Source organism: Formica exsecta, unplaced genomic scaffold (assembly GCF_003651465.1).
Source record: "Formica exsecta isolate Colony F162 unplaced genomic scaffold, ASM365146v1 scaffold115, whole genome shotgun sequence".
NCBI classification, from domain to species: Eukaryota; Metazoa; Arthropoda; class Insecta; order Hymenoptera; family Formicidae; genus Formica; species Formica exsecta.
In genome coordinates this window covers 781,026-805,785 of record NW_021848490.1, presented here as the reverse complement: position 1 = coordinate 805,785, position 24,760 = coordinate 781,026, and the positions used below count along the sequence as shown (strand labels likewise).

The window sequence follows — 24,760 nt, the reverse complement described above, 5'->3', positions numbered from 1 at the left end:
CACTCTTATATATTGAAACTGTAGAAAATCTTGTTTTCGTGGATTTTCTGTGAATCTATAAATTTACAAATTCTTAATGTTTTTTGAGTTTTAAAATTACACCGTGTAATCTTGCAAGTCTCATTTGCATCTTTGTTTGGATACATTTTGAACCCATATATTGAAATATTATTAACTCGACGTGAAAAATGAGAAACTGTCTGGCAATATCATTCAAAAAGCTGTGAAGAATGTACAGTGCCATTTCTCTTGGTTGTAGTAGGTCGGATTTGGTGTTCCGGAAGCAATGAATGCACTTCTATGAAACTGTCCGGAGAGTTTGGTATACCGGTACATTTCTTCAGGGGACGATCGCGCTTTACATGTACATACCGTGACCGGTTACGCGGGACACGACCGATGACATAGAGCGGTCGCAGCAGTCACTCCATTGCGCATGCATGAGACGCGATATGAATTGCAAATGTCTAAATGCCGTTGGTAGGGTTTATATATAATATCGGTGCGGTCTCTCTCGCCAAGTAGCTTGTTGGATCAGCCGCAAAGACTGCCTTATTTCTCTAAAATTCCATAGCTCGACGTGCAGGCTATTTCCGTTGTCAATATCAACGCTCGCGCAATTTATATTAAAATAAAGAAAAACAACTTTTTATAATTAATTTTACAGTTTTATAATTAAAAAATGTTTTTTATCGTATGCTATATTTATCTATTGCAGAAAATAATAGAAATTGATGTAAATAGATATACGATATGACAGTAGCACATTTTTAATTTGGATCAAAGTAAGATTCGCGCGATTACACAGCTTTAGTATATCAATGTACGATTAATATGGACCGTACATATTATGACTGCATGGTACTTATTTTTTACTTTTTATAATCGTGTGGACATATTTGCAAAGATACTGTACTTTTCATAAATGAATTTAATTAACAGTTTACGATTTAAATTAGAGAAGATTACTTTAGAACCAACAGTGTGCGAGATAACTTATGGAAGTTTCCATTTTATCGTTTCTGGCTCAATTTACGTCGACTGTATTAGACATTTTGCGGAAGATGGTCTGCATACAGTTACTCCGACTGTGGATGAGTAAACTAAGCCGACAAGTCTCTTCCGCTTACAGTTTGTCGACTTGTGGTTTCTGACTATTTGATCCTCTCAAAGAGCTCTGAACGCACTCGAAAAATTTAGGTCAAGCGACTTAAACCGCATCCAGATTATTCTTGGATTAATGTAGCATTATTAAGGAATTTTATACCATTTTCGTTTATTTTAAATTATCGCATTGATATTACAATGTAAATTAGTATTCAAGAAAGTAATCTCCAAATCACAAATATGCTTTTATTCGACTTATAATTTTCTAGTTATAATAAGGCTCGATATTTACAGGAGATTATATAACTTTTTCTATCTTTGTGATATCGACACACACGTCGGTACGATTCTCGATGAATAGTTGTTCGAAACATGTCTTCTCGAAGCGATCGCTTTCATTCGCTTTTCCATCATCGAGAGATATCTTATAAGCAATGAGTGTGTCTGTAAGACGACCACAGATACGTCATAGATCGTGCAGAAGATTTATAATCCGAGCAATTCGCGCGAGAAATGTCGCAGATCGACGAGAAATTAAGCCCACTTGCTCGGTAAACTGCTGCTCCGCGAGAAACGAATTTCCCGTGCAATTTATTCGAGCATGTCGAAATCGACTCTCTCGCTCGTTGTCCTCGGAACCACAATGAAGTCCGAATTTTCCAGCGAGATTTCAGCACGATGTTTTTATGCGCTCCATTTCTGCACGAACGTTCTTTCGGCAAGTACTATTATAAATACATGCCTGAGGAAATAAACGTTGGTAAAACTTTTTATAAATATTCTTCAAGTACACATGACAAACTAAAAAATTCTAATAATACAATATAGATCAATTTATTAAAGAAGAAAGGTGTAAAGCATTATATTCGTATATATTACTTTAAGCTTCTCACACTTCCATACTAATGTAAAAATGAATTAATCTATTTATATTACAAAATTTCATTATTTGGAGTCTTTTTCAATAGTACATTTTTTAAATAAATTCTCTTAACCTTTTGTATTAAAGCATTACAGCGTGTGATGTTGTACATCCTCTTTTACCAATCTCTTTCGGTGCCCGCGAAGAAACTAAGTCGGAGCTGCCGCGATGTTTCGGGGTGGCCCGTTTCGTTTCCTTCCTGTATCTCTTGGTTTTATTCCCCTTACCCATTTCGGGATCCACATTCCTGTGGAGTTTTACTAGCCGCGGTTTGAAAAACTTCGGCCAACTGCGAGTTCCGCCGTGAGAGCCCGGGTCCGTTACCGGGCTCTTTCCGCGAGAATGTCAAAACCCAGAATTTATGACAGCTACCTAAATGTCCGGCCGAGAAGGAACTCACTTGGACGTGTATCACGTCGACGTATTCGCGGCTGCGATTCTTTCACGGTGTGGACGTTAAATTTTTATACGGCCTCTACCTCGGCGAGATCGCGCGGGCGCGTGAATCTCCACTGACACGCGTAGAATTACGCTGCCATTGTTCGCGCGACAGTACGATTTCCCGTTTCCTCGCGACAGTGTATCAAGTGTGTCGTCATTACGTCGCGTCCGAAATGGAAAACATTTCCCAGCGCGGCGACATTGCAGAGGGAGTTTTGAATATTACGCACGCCGAGTTCTCTCCAATGCCTGCAAGCCATAAATACGCCAAGCTGTCGTTGCAAAAGTACGTGAGAACGGTTGGTGTTGGTTATTCATTATTTTCACTGTGATTAAAATTCAACGTCTATTGATATTGAGAAAAAAGATCGTGGCCAAAAGAGATAACAATTCTCGAAGATCGTTTCATGTAATGATCATTTTAAAAGAAAATTAGAAATAAGATTTTATCGTGATGTTAAGATATTATAAAGATTGTATAAAAAAGCTATCTCGATACATATTAATTGTACGCATTTATAGGACTTTAACTCTGCAAATTGTCAGATTTAAATATATAAAAAAAATGTGTAAATTTAACTGATTTCGCACGTAACTGTGTTCCGACGAGATAAATTCGATCTATATCAAACGCGATGCTCTTAAGAATGCAATGTAACTCGTACATCTCGATCCAACGCAAGAATGATCCAATATCCGGTATTCATAATACGCGAGAATAAAAAACCCTCTATCTTCTAAGAAGCTGAAATAGGTTGTGCGCGGATCAACGTCTGGTTGATTGTTTTCTTATGCATCGGGAGAAAGCTGATAGGGAGTTGCGCTAGAGGCAATAAACTCGGTAAGAGAGCCCGACTTCATATTATATTACGCAACATCATCATCTGCAAATGTCGAGACGAGAGTTTATTTGTGCACACGGCCAGTTGCCACCGCCGCCACCGCCACCATTGAGCTTGCTTGTTTTTCGACCCGGAGCGCCGCGCCGTTTCGTCGACAATAAGTCCGTGAAGGGGTTTGCGCGTCACGAAAAACGTAGATAGATAGGTAGGTACACACGGTGGCTCGAAAGGTCGCCGATAAAACCGGAAAGCACTCGCGTCTTTTCTTCGCCGGCGACAAAGGATCCCCAACGCGCCCGGGCTCTGTTTAACGGTAAGGTCGAGAGGAAGAGACGTGAGAATTCTCTCGCGCGCGTTCGCGTTCAGTTCGTGCTAAAATAATAACCGAACGGAAGGAATATTCTCGCGACGGGAATTTGTATAGCGAAACTCACCGTGCCCTATGTGTAATCATTATACATGATAAAATAAGAGTCTAAGATGTGTGCGATTGTAGTTTTCGCTTCCAAAATATTATTTTTTGGTTTTTCGAAATGTATTTTATCATTCAGAAATATTTCGCAGAGCCGCATTTTGGTATTTTTTAAATTTAAATATTACAATATTGAAAAAAGATCCCTTATACAAAAAATTTATACTATTGTGTTTTATAGTATTATTATTTTTGACATATAGCATAATAAAGTTTGTGGCTGGATTTTTATAAATTTATAGTTATGTTTATCTCAAATTTATGATTATGATTCGGATAAGTTTTCCTGTCAGAAATGTCAAATTAATTTCAAATTAAATCTTCTTGCCAATTTACGTAGGAATACATGTTAAATAACTTTGCAAAAGTTACAAGTTTATTGGAAATGTAACTTTACAAAAGTTTGATTCTACGTTATGTTCTTAGACAAGTAATATTTTGACATATTATTGGCAACGTCTCTCGTGGGGTTTACGTAAAGTGACAATTCAAAATCTGTATATTTCTCTGGCATTTATCCCTATACCTTCACGCGCTAAAACTATTTACCGTCGGGAGTTCTCGATACAAACTAGTATTCAGCTACACTACGTTTTGTAACGAGATGCAGGAAAGTAAGCGCGAATAATGGTGTTAATCAGACCGACGTTAGCCCGCGGCTTATGTAATCCGCAGTTACGAGTCACCGATACACCTTTAAAGCGGTAAATCATAGCCGGTGGAGTATCGATCGTGAGTCTACTAGAGCTAACGCAGCCAACTGACATAATTACCGCTGTGAATACACCCGGTGCGCGGATGAAGATGTCCAAAGAGAATTATGACCAGGGGCTGTCGGCACGCAGTTCGTCGTTTCAATTTACATTTTCGCGATACCACGCTCGTCGGTTACAGGTTCGTATATCTTTCAGCTTCCGTTTAAGATTCGGGATCGTTAATGCGACAGCGCTCCTGTTTGGTCGCTCAATTCGAGAGATACCAGAAAGGCAAAAAAATTACTTACGTTTATGTTAATCAATAGAGCGATACTCAACGCTGAAAGATTATCATTGCAACATTCTTGAAAAACATGATATGTACTTCCGTTGCGATGCCGTTTTTGTCCGTAAAAATAAAATACGTGCATTATAAATGCAAAAATGCTAATATTTGATTCAATCGAGAGACACTAGAAAGGCAAAAAAGTTACTTACGTTTATGTTAATCAATAGAGCAATACTCAACGCTGAAAGATTATCATCGCAACATTATTGCAAAACATAATATATACTTCCGATACGATGCCGTTTTTGTTCGTAAAAATAAAAAATGTGTATTATAAATGCAAAAATGCTAATATGATTCATGTGATTGAATCATCATATGATTCGGTTGTCAAGTGCAATATAAAAAGTATTGAAAGATCTAGAATTGCAAAAATAATTAATAATGTTACTAATAAATAACTATATTTTATGTTTGAGCAATAAATTTTTCAGTTTTATAGATTGACAAAATATGTTTACGTTTTGGTCGAGAGCAAGATAATTTTAAACCAATATCAAATATTATAATATTCAACGTATCATAATATCTGATATTGATTTAAAATTATTTTGCTTTTGAACAGAACATAAACACATTTTGTCAATCAAAATTAAAACTAAAACTATCTAAAAAACTGAAAAATTTATTTAATTCTTATAATTATTTAAGAGTAATGTATTTTTTGTTCTGATTCGCTTTACATTTTATTGTAAAAAAAAATTAAATGTAAAAAAGAATAATTCTCGAGAGGCAAATTCGCTCTCTCTTATTTTCTTTGTTATATCGTAATAATAACGTAACGATATATATACGGTGTATAACGGCAGTAATAATAATAATAATAATAATAATAATAATAATAATAACATGATAACAGTAATAATACAAATAGTATGACTTGACAGCGTCATGACTCGAAGAATCGAGAAACTGCACACTTGATGCGAAAACTGACCCATGTTGGTCTATTCGCCACGAGTTAGATTACGTGAAGCATATTTATGTAACGTTTTGTCGACGATGTTGCGAGAAACGTAATTTCAACGTAGAGTTGTATTCTCGTACGTAGTGTTTTCGTTTTTGCCGCATTGCATTTACTACATATGCATGACGACACGAAAGGCGTAATTAGGTCGTGACGTTTATAATTCGATTCAGCGTGACCCGTGCAATCCGCTTTGGAATTGCTCGTTTGCATCTTACTCACGGAAGACCCTACGGTTCTATTTGTTAAATGTATTTTAGCGATAAATATTTGGACAAAAATCGTTGTACACATATTTACAGATTTGAAGGTTTAAACGTTTAAAGAGATAGGAATTTATCAACTTTAAAATTTTTCTTTTATTAGAATGTATAATGATTTAATACTCACAAAGCAGACACAAGATAATCGCAAACTGGAGTTAGCATTATATGTGCATCAGTATTAGAAGAGAAAACAAAATGTATACGTAAATGATTTTTATTATCTGGATTATTTGGATCAACAACTATGTAATATATGTACAAGATATTTATCCAAATTAACAATTTTAATTTATTTGATATATATAAATATGTGTGTGTCTGTGTGTGTATACATGTGATTAATGTACTTATTCGCTATTTATTTTTATATTTATATATATTTCGCTCTCACACAGCTTTACAGCTGTCAAAAGACGCACCTTATAATCTGTTATTTATTGATGAATTATTTTTACTCGTTTCTTGAGCTTCTAGGAGTTAAAAGAGCATAATCATATATAGTCTGTCCGAGGTAAGCATAAATCGAAATTCGAAGCGAGGTAAAACGGAAATCTTACGACGCTTATATCAGCTGTAAAATCGGATATCACGAGAGAGACAAATCTACGGTGTTCGTTTACGGGCCGGCTTCTCGTTGAAATAGTATATCGTGCCTTAGCCTGAGGTTAGAACAAATTATGTATCATACGACGACTTTATGATCATAGAAATAAATAATCAGTCTGCGCTCGAGAGTAAGGATTACGTCTCTTCGTATCCGCGTGAAAAAGTATCGCATGCAATCCGTCACACGTGAGGATGATGCCCGCTTATTTTTCCCGATAGCTATATTTACACATTACTTCCCGGTAGATTAACGTGTACGCATATATTTGTACTGTGTTTTTATACTTGCCACTGTTTTATCTATAAACCGTTTATATTTCGTCTGTTATATTGAAAGAGATATCGCAATCGATTCGATCGATGATGATGATATTCTCGTTGGAGTTCCAAGTCTTTAAATATTAAATATGAATCAATTTTTTTATAAAGTAATTTAAAAAAAATAAATGACCAATCTTGAATACAAAATAATTAATATTTTAGAGAATAATTAAAAGCATAATATTTTAAGAAATAATTATTGCGCGCAATAAAAATTTTTTAACTTTTTTTTAAATAAATATATTTAATAAAAAATTATATAATTTCCTAGAAAAACTTTTCTTTATGTAAATTTTAATATAATTTGATAACTCTAATTTGAAAAAATTTAATTATTTTTATATTAGAATTAGTTTATAATTACCGATTTTGAAATATATTGAAAATATTATATGCATATCTATATACATATATTAAATATTGATACACATATACATATATTATATATACATCGTATTTAACTTAAATACTTAAATATTTTAATTAAAGAAATGATAATCAACTAAACGCATGTAATCAAATTAACAACTTATTTTTCTGGGTATAAGTATCTTTAAAATGTAAAACTGAATATTTTTTTTATACATCACATTATACATATAATGATACGCACAATGGAAATAGCCATGCAAACGTTGCGGCAATAAACAATTAATAAATAATAAATGAAGAATAAATTACTTTACTTAAGTTGTGTTCGGCCATTGCTCGACGTTTCTTTCAGATCTCTTCTTTTTTCTTCCTTGTTTATTCTTTGCTGCTTTTTCATGGTACACATTCTCAAAAATATGAAAAATTACGATAGCGCACGCACTAATTAAAATATGACAGCGGAATATAACGGCACTCTTCAGATTAATCATGTGCGACTTTATCATATCGCGACGCAAATAACAAGGAAACTGCGCTGTTTAAATAAAAAATTAATATCCGCGAACTTGCCATATAATACGCTGACTAGTACGATAGACTCGCACACGCATTCGCATGACAGACTTTCATCATCGCTCGCTAAATATTGCAATGAATTTATGATTGTGCTATCTATCGCGCGTCCTTCGTTTCCTATTTTAAACGATTATATCGCGTAAAGTATCTTTTTTGACAAATAGCGATCGTTTTGAGTTCACGAACGTCAAGAGTTCACGAACTGTGAAATTACGACAATTAATTTATTACACGGATCAATAGTCGCTGTAATAATTGTAGTAATTGTAACGATCGTACTTCGAGAAATACTACGACAACACACGGAGCGTCTCGCGTCTCTGTCTACTTCGCTTGAGTCTCGTCGCGCAAATGACAACAAGGTGACTGGCATGTAAATAACAGCGCACAATAACATCGCATAATTCGGCACTCTCATTCGGTTTTGTTTATAACGCTGGTTACGAGTCGTAAGACACACAGTGTGTCGTAGTATCTCTCGAAGTACGGTCGGCGCCGCCGCCGGCGCAACGTTGGTTACAATTATTACAATCAGCAATTATTATCAATGGATAGCTCGATTACGGTTAGTAATTCTTCTGATTAATGATTCGTACACGATGGCGATCGCTATTCACTACGTGATATTTATAACGGGCAATACAATAAATCGTAGATATAAATATAAAGATGACAATTATTTGATCGAAATAATACTAGCCAGTAATTCTAACCAATTGTATCTTTGAATATTTGATATCGCGGATATTTAACCTTATAATTTATCTTATATTTTATTCGCTTATGTTAAAATTATTTGTTAACAATAGCGGGATAACATTAATAAATGATGTGTAAATTTAATCGCACATTTAAAAATATTAGGCGTATCGTCGTATAATTTCCGCGTTGTGATCTGGTCGCAATGAGATAAAGTCGCGGTGATTAACATTAGGAGTGCCGTGTAAAAAATGTCATATGTTAGATTCTACTGATTATTGCGCGCGTGATCATAATTATTCGTGCTTCCGCGAGTGAGTGCTACGAAGGACAATTAAAAAGAGAAGAAAAAAGCCTGGAAAAAGTCGGGCGGAGTAACCATAAAACAAGTAATTTATTATTTATTACTTATTGTTTTTTTTTATTATACCTTATTTTTTATTATTTTTATTCATTATTTGTTATTTATTATACTTTATTATTTAATATTTGTACGCAATTAATCGTTTATTGCCGTTGCGGCAATAAACGATTTATTGTGCACGGCGATTTTATTATGCACATTATATGTTTCATAATGTAATATAATATCCATAACATATTTTGAAGTTTATTATTAATAAATTGCTAAAGTTTAATATGTTACAAATATGGATTATTATGAAATTATCAAAAAAGATCGATATCTTTATTCTTGCAAGTGAATTATACTTTGACTTCGCGATCGTGCTAGAAGTTGAGAAGAAACGTGAGGCGTCGCGCTGATAAATAACGCGCGATAAATGAACCGGGCTGATCGTACAGCGTGCAACGTGCGAGCGTAAACTATCAACCTGCGAAGGGTGTTTACCGTTAAAAGGGGGCGTTTGCGGCATGCAGCTTGCCGCATAGGGGTGCCTTATCGCGACTATATGGGCGGATTGTGCGGCTCTGTAGATTATCACCTAAGCCATACCACTCGACACTATTATGTAGATGTACATACGGCACTGATGCCTTTTTCTTTTCTTCTCTCACGTTACTTTTAAATATCGAAGCGATTGTTCGCTTAAAAGCGCGTGATATATATATCGAGGCTTGCCCAATAATTATCGCGATTGCGTAGGCATTATGCGCGCGATAAAGAATGCAGCGGCTGATTAATGATGCCTATAATATGGCAATCATAATAGATGGACGATTAATTATCGTGGATATTGCGATTAACATATAGGGCGATCGGAAATATTCGATCTTAATTACAATAGATTCTTTGAACAATTTAGAGCACTTCTTTTAATTAAAATTTTAAAAATTGATTAATGTCTCAATTTGATATATCGAGCTATACTTTTTTTAAATATAATATAAATTATTAAAAAAATTGTCAATACTCTTCTTATTTTATCATACAGAATTTACGTTATATAAAATGTATAAATAATTACAGAACTATGCAGAAATTATTTTATATCGAATAAAACTTTGAAATTTGTAAGTTTCTTATGTTGTTGTAAATTGTAATAATGTTTGCACGTCGTATTTTATTTTAATTGACATTTTTTGATTTCAAGAAACAGAACTTTTTTATCATTTGTATAGAACTATAAATTTCTTAAAACCTGACGAAAAATGATTTGTAAAATTAAAACAAATTGGGATGCTGCGTCAATTTACCGTTTCAGTTTGTTCTAAATTTCTTTGATTTAATAGCCAGATTTGTTTAAATTTTAAGAATTATAATACACACTATATACATATACGTTGAAAGTAAAAAGCTAAAATTTTTAATAATTTATAAGTTTTCACGCGCGCGCACTGAATGATGCATCAGTTTTACATACATATATATCATTTAATACCCGAGAAAGGAATTAAGGAGTAATCGTACATATTATCTATTAAAACCGACGTTAGTATATTATTTTTCTAGAAACGCGCACCTATATATCATAAATATTTTCAAAGTGTGTTAAGAAATTAAATACCGAATAGAAAATATAAACATATGAGAGTTACGATTTCTCTTACGTTTTGATATATCTCATATATAAGAAATTATACTTTATTGATTTGAATTGCCAAGAATCTCGACATTTACAAGTTTTAATAAGTTTAAAATATATCATAATAAAGTTTGAGAAAACTCTCTCACAAATTATATTCTATTAAGAAAAATCTTTTATTAAAAGAATTTAATGGCACGCGGTACACGATATTCGCGTCGCACTTACATTAAGATTATACCTTCTACATCATTATTTATTTAACTGAGAATCTTAACGTTGTTTTTACGCATTTTCCAAGAAAAATTGCGCTGAAGTATAATACTGGCATTCGCATAATTTGACCGCAGATGTATGGCCGCAGAGATAAATCCGGACGCGTCGAAGATTAGAAAAGCCTATGGAAAAGGGCTGGCGTAAATAGGGTGCGCGCGGAGAGAGGGTGGAAAACGGCGGAGTGGATTACTATAGAGTTAGCTGGTTAACTCGACGAAACAACGGTACCAAGTTAGCGCGTGAGAAGTTGGCGTCAGTTGGCACCAACACGGCGCAATCGTAGGAGTCGCGGGGTTGAAGGGGTGGGAGGGGAAAAGTGGGTGGCGAACTCCGGCGCCCCTAACTATTTCATTGTTTCATAATTGAAGCATTTGCGGTTTCACAGTTATGCATATATCCATTAAAGGGGCCGGAGCACGAAAACGCAGCGTCGTCGTCTGCGAAACTCGCCTCGTTATGGCGACGCAACCGTGGAACGTCTTTTGAGAAACGATCGTTTTGCCAGTTCTCTTACCAGCGCGTATCGCCCATCTTCCGATAATTAGACTGCCGAATATCGTGCTGCATGCCTGCTCGTTTGCAATTAAGTTATGCAATAAAGGGAACGTTAAGTCTAAACGTTCCCATATTTCTATATGCTTCGAAGTTATACAATCAGAATAATCGATCCATGTAACTCGATATATAATAACTTCCGCCATTTTAGTATTAACGAATATATTTTACAAAGCAAAATTGCAGATAATTATAGTGATCGATTATTTTTTGATAATTTAATTCGCGCGTGTCTGACAACTAGAAGAATAATTAATTTTTTTTTTCATAATTTTATACTTTTACTCTTCTCTTTAATAAATCGAGATAATCTTGGGAGATGGGAAATGACGTTACAATGTGAAATTTTTTGTAGCTCGTCTATAAAATTGAATGGCAATTGAATGAAGCGGAACTACGATTTATTTTCTGGCACATTCTCTCGATGTATGTAAATCACGTTAACGTCATTGACCGCCTGTACATTTCGTATTATTGCCCTTTCTATTTACGTTAAATCTTCAGATGTACGTGCATTCACATACACATTTTTAGTCTAATTAAATTATATATATGTATATATATTTGGATATGCTGAGAAGAAAATCTTTATGAAATATCCTTTAGATATGTAACAGCTTACAAATTTTACTGTTTTTTTAAGACATATAATACATACAATTTTTATTTAAGATGAAAGATAATTTTAGAAAGCAGTCTTTTTTAATTATTAGCTTTAATTGTATTTTCTCATTTTACTCTAATAGCCATACAGTTCGAAATTAAATTTATCTATAATTAACATAAGCATGAGGCGGAATGATTTGAGCTTAATAAAAATTTTATCTTTGAAACATTGATCAGCAATGCATCTAGATTTAACAAAAACAAAGTTTTTAACATACAAGTGTAATTGGAATCGGAATGTTTTAAAGAATCATGAAAATAATGAAACAAACAGAATCTACAATAGTCAATTAAAATAATTTAAATTTCTCGTAGAATCCTCACGTTCATTAACACATGTCGTTCATCGTAGATATTTATCGAATTTTGTATCGCAATTGATTATGTGTGATTCGTGCGACACATTTTAACCAGAAATTCGCAGGATAGGTAGCGTAGTGGGATCGAGTTTCGAGTTAATGGTGATTAACTTATAGCCCCTCATCGTCATTATAGTACGCCATCGTGCTACCCGCGCTTTGTTTTCAGTCTTTGACAGCGGTTTAATTACGCTCATCGAACTCGTCGAGCGATAAACATTTTTTCAATCCGCTTCCACCGTCACTTTGTCCTTTTGCCGAGTTTTCACAAGCACCCATGCACGCCTCTCTGTTTGCGCGATCGATGCGCAAAAGTCCACAATCGTGACCCCATCGTTAAAAATAGAGCATTGCGGAATTGTGTAAAAATCTCGCAATGTCGCTCTTGCATAAAATATACGGAAATTAATGCAAAAATTGTGTTGCTTGTTGCAAAAGTTGTGTGCTCACATTTGATAAATTAATTTGCGCAAATTATATTTATAGAATCTATGTAAAAAATTAATTATTTAAAAAATTAGAAACAATATCTGTTTTTTATTGATCCAAAAATATTTATACACACATTAATATCCGGTTTAATTATTTACATGATTTAATTATCAATATATAATAATATTATCTTCTTTATATTTGTATATCCTTTTTTATAATACATATCTATAATATTATAAATACATAAATTTCTCAAATGGTAAAAATAAAATCTGAAATATTAATCTTTATTACTTGGTGTAAGTTTTTTTTCACAATAAGAGAATACGAAAAGAAATATAAAAAAAATATTATGCATAAAATATTATACTAGATTTTTATTATAATCAGAACAAAATTTTCTGCAAAAAATATGAGATTAATATAAAAATAAGCTCTCTGACATATCTCTATGTATTACTGGATTAATATTTTACATACAAGCAAAGTTTTTGCCGAATATTATTTTATGGCAATATTTTTAATACTGAAAGAGTAAACAAAATTAATATGTTGAAATATGAAAATTTTTCTCATAAAGCGAAAAGTAATAATTATCCTTATTGGTAACGTTTACTTTTACTGCGCATGTTTGATTTGTTAGGATCGATCGTGTATACAGAGATCGAGCCTGTTTAATTTTCCCACAAATTTAGCACATCGTTTGAACGATAACCATAAGTTTACGCTGTTGCACAAGAGTAAACATTGGTCTGAATTCGGTTACGCATATTCCTTTTGATACGTACCGAAAGATTCGATGATGTTATCGATAGTTATCATATTATCTGTTTTCTATACTTGTTTATATAAAGATTTGAAAGATTAAACCTATAGAAAAATGTAGCTAAAGCACAAATTTTTGTTTAAATTGACTTTTTAATATTAACATTTGCAATCTGAGAATTTATGCATAAAGTCATATTGTGTGAATACATGCAAATGTGTATATATGCGTACTTTATTATAAATAAAAACATTTGAAACATTTTACTATTATTACGAATATTTAATTTTTTAAAGCTAAATTGCAGTTAATTTTATCTTTTTTAAATTTTTATGTTATTAATCGATTTAATTTTTAATTGTATAGAAAAATATTTAAATTTATTTTATACATACGTATATCCATTAATATGAATTTAAATAATAGCGTACTTTTTATACAATTTAAAAAGATAGAATAGGAATAAGGATTATATATATCGCTTGACCAATAATTGGCTCCATCGATAAAAATATTAGTCTTGCTTAATTCGTTCTTTGATAGATGAATAATTCTCTTACTAATGCAAAGCTGTTTGCGACATGTTATGTAATCATAGCGTATATAGGACATTTGAGAATTATTGTTTATCTTTAACATTCTCTTCTTAACATTTTTCAAAAGAAAAAGAAAACAGAAAATAAAATAAGATACATCAAAATTATCAGCATCATTATTTCATCATTATCACTACTTATTTCAACATATAATTATTATTGTTGAATCTATTTATCCAAAAGATAGAAGGAAACTTATAATTATTTTATATACATGTGTATAAAGACCAGAAGCAAAATGCAATCATAATATTCGCGACCGTGCCACTCTAAATATGAATAACAAAAACGCGACTAGACGTGCAAACAGACCGAGCAAACGAAGGAGATTTCCCGGGATAATTAATCGACTGGACGTATCCAGCGGCGCTGCAAGAAGAGCGACCGCGTCTCTCGCGTTAATGTATATAATCCTAAACTATTCTGAATGGCATACACTGAAACCGGTGATGCAGCATGCGAGCGTGGAAGCGACGCATTTAGTGAATTAGCGTCTCCCTGCCGTCGCAATCACGGTAATGCGCTCGTGCGCTTGTACTCTTCGGGCGCGGATAAAGCGATGTGCTCTCGCGTATCGTACACGCGCCCACGCGCGACGTTACGTGGCCGAGACGATCAACAATTAACAAGCCCGCGTTTGCGGGATCCCTTTCGCAGTCAATCCGATCCGCGAACTTCGCGTGCTTGTGGTACGGAAGGGAGAAAACATCGCGTCATCAAAGTTTCGAACATTGCTTGGGCATTAATCTGTTCCTGCAAACTATACAGATTATTGCATACAACAGGCGTATTCGTCGAACAGTTTTTTTTTTTTTGCGACAACTGATATATTTTATCTGCTCAATTTTGATTGAACTAACTTCTTTTCGCGATATGTCTTTATAGAGAGATTTTATTTTATATTAAATGTCTAAATAATCAAGTATTGGGAGAGAGAGAGAAAGTTATAAAATATTGTTCAAGTGCAGAACATCTGAAATTAAAAATACAAGATTCTGTGATCTGTTCTTTTACTTGAGATTTTACTCTGAGTTTTTCGAGAAAATGTATTTGCACTTCTTTCTTCTTTTAGAATTTCGCACAATTTAAAACAGATAAGTGAGTTTACGGGAATACATGATTTTTATTAATCAGTTAGTTAATTAATAATAATATCGCACCCAAATTAGATAATAATATTGCACCCAAATTAGACGAAATAAATATAATCGGATTATTTAGGTGATAATTACAAAATTGATTAGTTTATACAACAATCTTCGTGACATTTTAACTTTTGGAAGAAATCACAATTAAGTTTGAAACAAAGAAACAATTATTGTAATAAAATATCTATAAAATGAGATAATAAATATAAGCAAATATAATTAAAATATATTATTGTTCATATAATTTTCCTAATCTGTGGCTAAGAAATTGTCACGCTTGATATAGCAATTATTTTTGAAACTGTTCCTGTTCGTGATTATTTCAGTTTTATCAATTTTCATTGTTCTTTTATAAATTAATTGTAACGAAATACGATCTTTCGTTAGTAAACATTTCAATGCGTTGCGTCGACGTGGCATCTTTCTCCGTGATAAATTACGTGCCTCTTGCCGCGGCGTGTAATTTGGTTCCCATTTGATTTTAATTTACAACCGGGACAAGCTTCTGCGCTCCGCTTGCAGCGGTAGCAAAATTGAAAACCCATTCTACTTTTCGTCGGAAAAAGGACGTTTCATATTACGTTCTTTCGGAACCAGACGCCGATTGAATGTTCCGTATATCAAATCGTACGACACGGAATTTTCTGCAAATTGAAATTATTCCGAAGGCATCGTCATATTATTCGACAAATGACTCGCGTGTCATTTAATAAATAATTAACGAATTATTTTATATAGCAAAATTCATTAATTTTTTCATTTACTTTTAAACAGACGGATCATATCAATAATTATTTCTCGCAAAACATACACGCGCTACTTCTTCTTCTCATATCCCTATATACTTATAATCGCGCAACTTCGTACATTATCATCGGCGACACATGTGCGACGTTCTGCATAAAATTTTATTTATCGGCCCATATTGTCATTCGCAGCTTGCAATTTTATGTAAACGCCCGGTAACGTGTATTCACTGTTATCACTTGTCGCTTCCGTAATCGTTTCGCGCATGTCACATTTATTGGACGAACAGCTGTCTACACGGTACAGCGAGTGCGCGGCGAATTGCGCCAAATAATTTTACTACGCGACGCTGTTAGTTCGCTGTGTGTCGCAGGCCGAGTATTTTGTCGGTTTTTTTTTAGCCAACTCTCTTTATCGATCTTACGGTCGATTACCTCGCGCGATAGCAGATAAATTATTTTAGCGCTTTGATGCAGCGTCACCAATTTCAGAGCAATAATATAATTAACTTTAAAATGAGATACTACTTTATTTATGCTTCTCTTTTTGGAGAGTGTATTTATAGCGTTTCGAATTTTTTTCCATCATAGATTATGCAGCCTATTTTTGTATTTACCAATACAAAAAATTAGAAAATTATTATTTAATATTTATTATTTTAATATCTTTGCATTAATAATCTTAATTTCCAACCCATTGAATAATTATTAAAATCAAATGGCGATAGTTTAAGAGAAAAAATTGTATGTATACAATCTTTTTTCTTACACGAGAAGCTAAGGAAGTAACATTCGAGATGACATTCCATAATTTTCATATCAGTATCTGGAAATATGGAAAGTATGTCGTTCCTAGGAAAGTATAATTCTCTTAAATTCACGATATTCTTGCGACGTTGAGATCCGAGAAAGTCTTTTTTTCCCAGCTTACGATAATTCTTTGCTGATAAACCAGCAAAGCTTTTTGCGATACCTATACACGGGTCGCGCAACGAGCGAAGCGCGTTGAAGGATCGTTGCGTAACACGAAACGTCGTTCCGAGCGACGGAGTTGAATCCCGAAGGGTTGCATTTCTTGAAGGGTGCGCCGACGAAAAAGCGATTCGCTCCGACTCTCTCCTCTCTCCTCGCTTGAGAAATCTCTGGCTGTCTCGTTAAAACTTTTCCTCAGCACATGTCTCAAGAGCGCTCTTACCGAAGAAGGTTGCATCCCCCGTTTCGGCATCGTTCTTACCTTTACGCACGGTATGCAGCTAGAAGCAGCGGTTTCCAGATATGCCTCACCTGCACGTGACAAGCGCAGTGGGATGACTCCAAGTTTTCGTACCTGTTCGTAGATTCGTTTGAGCAACCTCCGTATCGCAGACTCGACCAACTTTGTAAAACCACACGACAGAATTGCTAGATTCGAGAATCGTTCGGAGTTAATTTCTTTTTTAACAATTTCTTATAACATCGTGAACGAAAAATTTTCCCGGAAAATCACGCGATTAATTTCGAATCCATATATTTTATTTGCCCAGATTTATGTTTAAATATCTGAAAATTATTTAGCTTGCTTTCACATGTGTACAATGTGAACAGTTTCGTAATTAGGACATTGTATAATTCAATCCAGTAATATGAAATTTACGAAAAATAAAATTTTCATTTCTTTACATTTTTGAAATTAAATATTGTATGTTGACGAAATCATATACCGATAAAATATACGATATGTTACGTTGTCAGTAGGTCAGTTCTTAATGACATAGTCGAAATAGATTTCTATTTATTGAAAATTTAATTTTGTAACTAATTTACTTTTAATTCTTAATGTTTTATTAATTAAGATTTTTAACATGTTGAATATTCAGATTTAATATTCAGATTATAAATATATTGCAATTTTTCTTTATTTTTACTTCTTTCTAATTTTTCGCAACTCTTAACTTTTTAGGGATTTGCAATATTGAATATACTAGCAAGAATATACTATTTGACTATTACAATATTGAATATCTTCTACCTAAATCTTTAATATAATTTCTATTATAGAAAGGTATTTAAATAATTTAGATTTGTTAAGGAATTTATTTCTAACATTAACGGCAGCAACACATATGAATCAACATTCTGACCATATTTCCTGCATTTACGATCTACAGAATTTTATTGTGTCGTTGGAGCGTAAGAGATTAACGTTGAAAAGGCTAACAAAACGGCATTTCCATCTTATATTTATGCGCTATATCATACTTTTCGTCTATCTCGAGATGGGGATGCACGCTCTGGCCAGACTCTATATTCGTCCGATATCGTTCGCTATCGCTTCCTTCGGGATAAGGGTGGCGTGGGCGGCCGATGAAAGTGGTCGATGTCCGGTAGTCCGGTACCACTCGATTCGGCGGCGGCGTTCTCACGGGACAAAAGAGGGCGGCTTCGCAGCCATAAAAAATGGAAATCCACGTGTATGGTCTTTTTCCCTTTTTTTTTTTTTTCGACATATCCCGCCCATGCACGTGCGCGGGCCCTGCCATCTTCGTGCTCGACGTAGCGTATAGGATGGTGTTCTCGTAATCTCCCAATTGTGCGGGTGCTACCACGCGTGTACGCAGATAGGACCGATTCGGTCACTGCAAGCTGGCGAACGCGTGTCTCTAGTTGCAGACATTACCTCGTAAATCTGAGACCGCCTTGTCAAACTTCTCGAAGCCGATCACACATAATGACGTAGATCAACGTCAATTCAAATTAATAAAATTTTCTTTCTTTCTTCATCTACAATAAGAAATTGTGGTATATATATATTTATAGTTTATAAAACATATAAAAAGGGCCTTTTATTATAATTCTTTTTTTTTTAAATTATTTAATTAATGTAATATAATTTTTTAAATTAATTAAATATAATTCTTTTTTTTAAATTTTGTAGCGATGTTAACAATCATGATATTTTTTTGTATTCTCTCTCTTTCTCTTTTTAATTGGATATACTATTATTTTAATAAAAAAAACATGATATTATATACAGATTTATATACAGGTTTATATACAAATATTATATTTAGATATTATATATGCAGATTTTTATTAAAAATACGACAGATATAGATTCATGAGTTGTTTTATGGCTTTATATAACATCATACGTGAATCGAGCAATCTAGCACACAAACAGTGCGATAGCATTGTAATGCTTCTAGGATGAGTAAAACATCACGTAATATTTCTACCGCTCCGTCAGAGCTCAATGCCACTTCCGAATCGCATCATTGGTCTTTGGCGCTTTTCAGACCGATCCCGGAAAATAGAGCTTCGATAACCTGCACTCCATCTTCTCCGACCCATTTTTATCGCAAGCACGTATATACGTAGGTGCGCATACATTCCCTCTTTCTCCGTTTCGCGGGATACGGATTTGTGATGCGCGATACATCTACCGATGAAAGCAGCGAGCTTTACATCTAGAATTCGCTCGTGCGCGAGCATGTGCCTGGCTATTTTCCGCGAGCAGAACGAAGAGAGTACATCGTACTAGATGTAGAGCATGCGAGCATGTGATAAGTACTCGTGCTTGTGGCAAGATGCGTCGCAGAATCCGGGTAACGTGTTTCGCTACCCGCTTTCATTGAATCACAGACGCTAAAACCAAAACTAAAAATAATGGTAGCTTTCTTTCATCCTCTCCATTTCAAAGTTTATGCATTCATAAGAAAATTATTTAAAATAAAAATACAAGACTTTTAAAAGTATTAAGTCCAACAATAAGAAACAAAATTATACAAAAATTTTATGAAACTTTGTGTTGGTTTAGTTAAAAAAATATTTCAAATATTCGCAGAATCGATCGCGATTCGCGCAGACTCGATCGCGATTCGCGCAGACTCGAATGCGTGAAAAAGAAATTTGTTTTTAGAAGAAAAGTCGCGGAAATTATAGCGCTATTTCCGTGCGGCGATCGAATTTTCCCATTCAATTTTCGCCGCCGGAGAATCAGCCGTGAATTCAACGAGGAATCCGTCGCGCGACACCCTGTATACGCGTGTCGCGCGGCAAACACGTGTCTGTGCCGCGCATATGGATTGCATATGCAGGCGCAGGTGCGCATACGTACGAGGCACATTCGCACGAGAATCTCGAGTATGCGTGCGCGGAGGAGACCTCGGATGCATACACAATGCACAGACGTTGTACTTCCCTTTCCAGTTTCCGCCGCGGCGGCATCTTGTACAACGTGTGTTATTGGATTTGTTTGAAACTCTTCAAATTCGCGAGTAAAGAAGAACCTTCGCCCTAAAGCCGAAACGTGCCGCGATGCCTTTCGGCATGCGTATCGAATGATGTTGAAGTATATTCAAGAAGTAAATGCTAGAGCTATACATGAGCGGAGAGAAGCGTATTTTAATTATACTGCATGTATGTATATATTTAGTAAGGAAAATTTATTATTTAAATATAAATTTATACATAAACATAATGCTAGACGAGAATCTATTTTATCTGTTTAATATTTATTATGTTGAATATCAATAGGTTAAAAATTTATAAACGATAAGTTATACATGGCGATCAAAAAAGTAAAATGTGCAATTGTTTTAGCTCGCATCGCGTCCAACAATAAGAAAAATATTTTCTACTCTGCTATTGATGTAACCATCGAATAAGACCGTGAAACTTTACGCACTTGCACGTCCTAGTAATAATTAAACAGTTAAGCAATAGTTCGAATTGCTATTTTAATAAATGGTTTTTTTCATTATATATTCTTTATCTGATTCGTCCTTAACAAAAATATTGAGAGAGAGACAGAGCGAGAGAGAGAGAGACACTTCTTATTTTTATACCATTAATGGCAGAAAAATAAAAAGTTTCTGATGATCAAACAATAAGCTTTACGAGAAAAACACATAATTTTGAACACATTATATCTATATAATTATCTAATTATGTTATACCTATTATTGTATTAGCAATATTTGTATAATGTGTGTATCATTTGCGCCTTTAACATATATCCAAAGTTAATTTCATTTTTTCCGCAAGCTTGCATTAAATTACTATCTATTTAATGCATTATTTAATTTGCTCTAATTTACTTTAAATTTATTCGTCATTTTAACCGCGAGGTTAATAATATGATGTAAATTCCTCGTGATAGTATAACGCTTCATTATATTTTAGATAAAAATACAAAGTACCATTTTTGAATTTCAATATCATAATAAACCATAATCCGATTATGAATTGCGTATAAATAAATGCACGTAAACGAAATAAGATAGCAAAACGCACTCGGTGTACCGTTGACTAAAATTTGATTTAGTCCTTACTTTTCAAAGTAAATGGTAGAACCTGTTGCACGCATCAAATCAAGCTAGCCTGCTTGATGAAAATCACCGGTTGCTCAATTCACTTTCTCAATTTACCTTATTTCTCGGGTACTTCTTTATTTGCGTACTTTGTCATTGTATTGATTCTCGTTCCGTTTATTCGTGGGACTTTAGTTGTTCGTAACACGAAATTAAAGCGCGAACTGCAGTTTAAAATATACACAATATACATTTTTTGTTATGTGCCATTTAACATACTTACGTTCTTCTAACAATAAACTGGATGCAGCTCAGCAATCTATTGATATTTTTGAATGATTAGTTTGATGATTAAGCTTACTTCGATATGCAATTTATAAAGCCGCTGATATGAGAAATGCAGAAGTTGTTATTGTTTAATTCTATTTAATATATTTAAGCGAGAAAGAGAGAGAGAGAGAGAGATCAATTTAAAATAAATAAAAAGTATAATAAAATGTCATTTGTCGCAACTTTCTAATTTTTTAGGGTTTTTATCTACGAAAAAGAAATTTCAGATTTATGAGAGAAACTTGTATACTAGCTTTTAACGGGAACTAAATATAGATATCTCACTGGTATCAGATCAAAATTGCAGACACAAATTTATTTGAGCAGTTGTAACATTTAAACACACATATGATTAAGGAGAGATCTATACAAGCAATACGTTGGTCTTTATTATGACTTTATTATATGTAGAATTATGATATCAAGTTCTCTTTGATACGTAAATTTTTAGAGCAATATAATGTGCAATATAATTTTTTCAAGAAAATGAAGAATAGAACGTATAAAAAACATAATATCCAGAGAGAAATAGGAATGTAAATTAATACAAAACGTCGCGCTAGTAGTATTCCCATTCGCATTTAAAACTCTGAATATTGGACGCGTACAAAGTGAAATACAGCGACACGAAAATTCCTTTCATTATTACGCCACAAAAATCCGCTAGTTTAAAGCCATTTGCGAGAGCTCTCGCCCAAACTCGGTAGTTAAAAAGTATTCAAGTTAAAATACGTACAACAAAGACAAGTTTCGAATAAAAGTCGTTACAAGAAAATCGCGGTAACAATATGACTTAAACTTAAGGGCAAATTAGAAAAGAGGAGACATAGGAAGTTTCCACTGCTTGTTGTTGTATCGCGGAGATCTGCTATTTGAAACTCTTCACGCGAACACAAATCGTACTCTCGTTACGTGCTACGCTTGTTTTTGGTAATAATTTTCTTTTTTTTTGTATAAATTTTCGTTTCTAGATATATAAAATATAATTAATAATGCGTAAAATAAAATAAATAACTTTAATTATCTAAAATGTCTATTTGTATCGTGTTTTAGTTTTACCATTAGTCTTATCTATATTATTATTTTACGCATTAATTATTTATAGTGTAGTTACAAATTTGTAATTCTAGTTTTAAGACATTATGGATTTCAATGACATGTAAATATGAATTATTATGATTTACTTATTTTAGAGAATTTTAGAAAATTAATCTTTATTTGAGAAATATACGACTTACAACGTAAATATCTGCATATAACATTTCCAATATTGTGTTTGTAAAGTTAAGCTTATATCTAGCAGAATGCGAGATGCAACATTATCGCAACGTTATTACGAAACGATATACATTTTCGCAATTTTTTAATATTGCGCTGACTTTCTCGTATATTCTAGCCGTATGTGCATGAGTAGTATAGGAAAATAAAAACGGCTCAAAGGCAATATTATACCGCGGCAAATTATAAAATATTTAGTATGCCAAGCATTTTTATAAAAATAAATAATAATTTTTTATAAAGAGAGAAATAATACATGGTAAAAAACTGATTCTATAAAACGCTCGTGCTCGCGATATTCCTTCTTCGTTGCTTTCAGTCGGTTTCACACACGGACTGCGCCAGAAAATAGTCGATAAAGCTCATTCGCGGATACTCCGGCGCCATAAGGGTTTTTCTCGGCTGTAGGGTTTTTACTTTCATTTACTCCCGCCACGCGACAACAGATACCGGGATGACATTGGAAATCGTCAAAGCCTATCTCATCACCGAGCTAAGTGACTTTTGTCATGTCACCGAGCACTTGGCTCAGCCGTGGGATGTGACGAAGCAGAGGATGAGATCCAAAAGGATCGAGGGAGGGTAAAAAGGAGCAAGAAAGGCGGTTTATCAGGGGAAGAGAGACGCCAAGAGTCCCCGCGGGACGAAAGTTTTAAACGTACGCGCGAGGGAGAAGATTAACGCTTGCAGTTTAATGTCCCAGTTTAATGATACGTCACGTGCCCGCTGATGACGTCCATTTAAATAACAGGTCTATTATGATATCCGACGACGGACGCAGCTGGAATTATTTGCGGTCGTGACTGTCCGCTTTAATCTACTTTTTACAATTGTTCCGGCGCATTAATGCCATTTCTTCTGGCTCCGCGGAGAACCTCCAGTTGAACGGAGTACCCGCATTCATTTTTGTCCCACCGGAGATTAAAATTTCGATGAGGGATATGGAAGTACGACGAGCTGCTAATTAACTGAAGAATTCTTCTTTTATTATAAGCGGCGAAGAGTTACGGTAATATAATTAAATGAATGGTATTTCCAACTCCGAAATTAAAACTAGATATTACCAATTATGTTTTAAAATTATAGTTTATTACATTGTTTTTTCTAGCCAATTTATATTAACATCGTACGATATATTATCTAATAAGTAATTTAAAAATTTATATTCTGAAAGCCATAATATGAAAAAAATTCTTATAAATATTAAGAAAATTTACATTATTTATATCAAGAACAAGTTTCTTGTATTTAATATTTAACGAAAGATCAGAATTTAGCATTTAACTAACTCATATCTTTACATTTAAAAAAAGAAACATTCTTTGTATGAATTAATGAATAGTCATTATTGTTCAACAATTTTTAATCAGAGACCATTACGTTTATGTTGACTTTATTCCGATTGTACTCAATCAGATTGAGGCAGCAGACGCATTTGCGCTATTCATCCCTTGTCCTGTTCCCTTGTCTGTATAGTAGATACCGGAGATAATCATTCTCGAGGGTCGCACTTTTTAATCTGGCTTCGGTCTTTTCGCTTTAGCAAATAATAGAAAAGCAAAGCTTCCCGAAGAAAAAAACGACGTAGCCGAGAACGGGAAAATCAGGCTGCGATTGAGCAATCTCGTGATTGGAAATGCTCGATAGGAGGCCGTGCGTAAGGTTGTGTCCACGTCGATAACGCTTATCCTCGT

At 33.9% G+C, this 24,760-nt stretch overlaps 1 protein-coding gene across 17 annotated transcripts in view; it reads left to right on the top strand.

Annotated features, from left to right (window-relative positions):
- Positions 1–24,760, top strand: part of LOC115237804 (CUGBP Elav-like family member 1) — a 419,211-nt gene that overhangs the window by 21,663 nt on the left and 372,788 nt on the right. For 3 of the 17 annotated variants that reach the window (XM_029811179.1, XM_029811130.1, XM_029811104.1), the window contains exon 1: positions 8,363–9,024. The exons of 13 other annotated variants lie outside the window; for them this stretch is intronic. The gene's annotated coding sequence lies outside the window, so the exon portion shown is untranslated. Of the gene's footprint in view, positions 1–8,362; positions 9,025–24,760 lie in introns of those variants that run through there. One more of the 17 variants, XM_029811151.1, reaches the window with a different exon arrangement.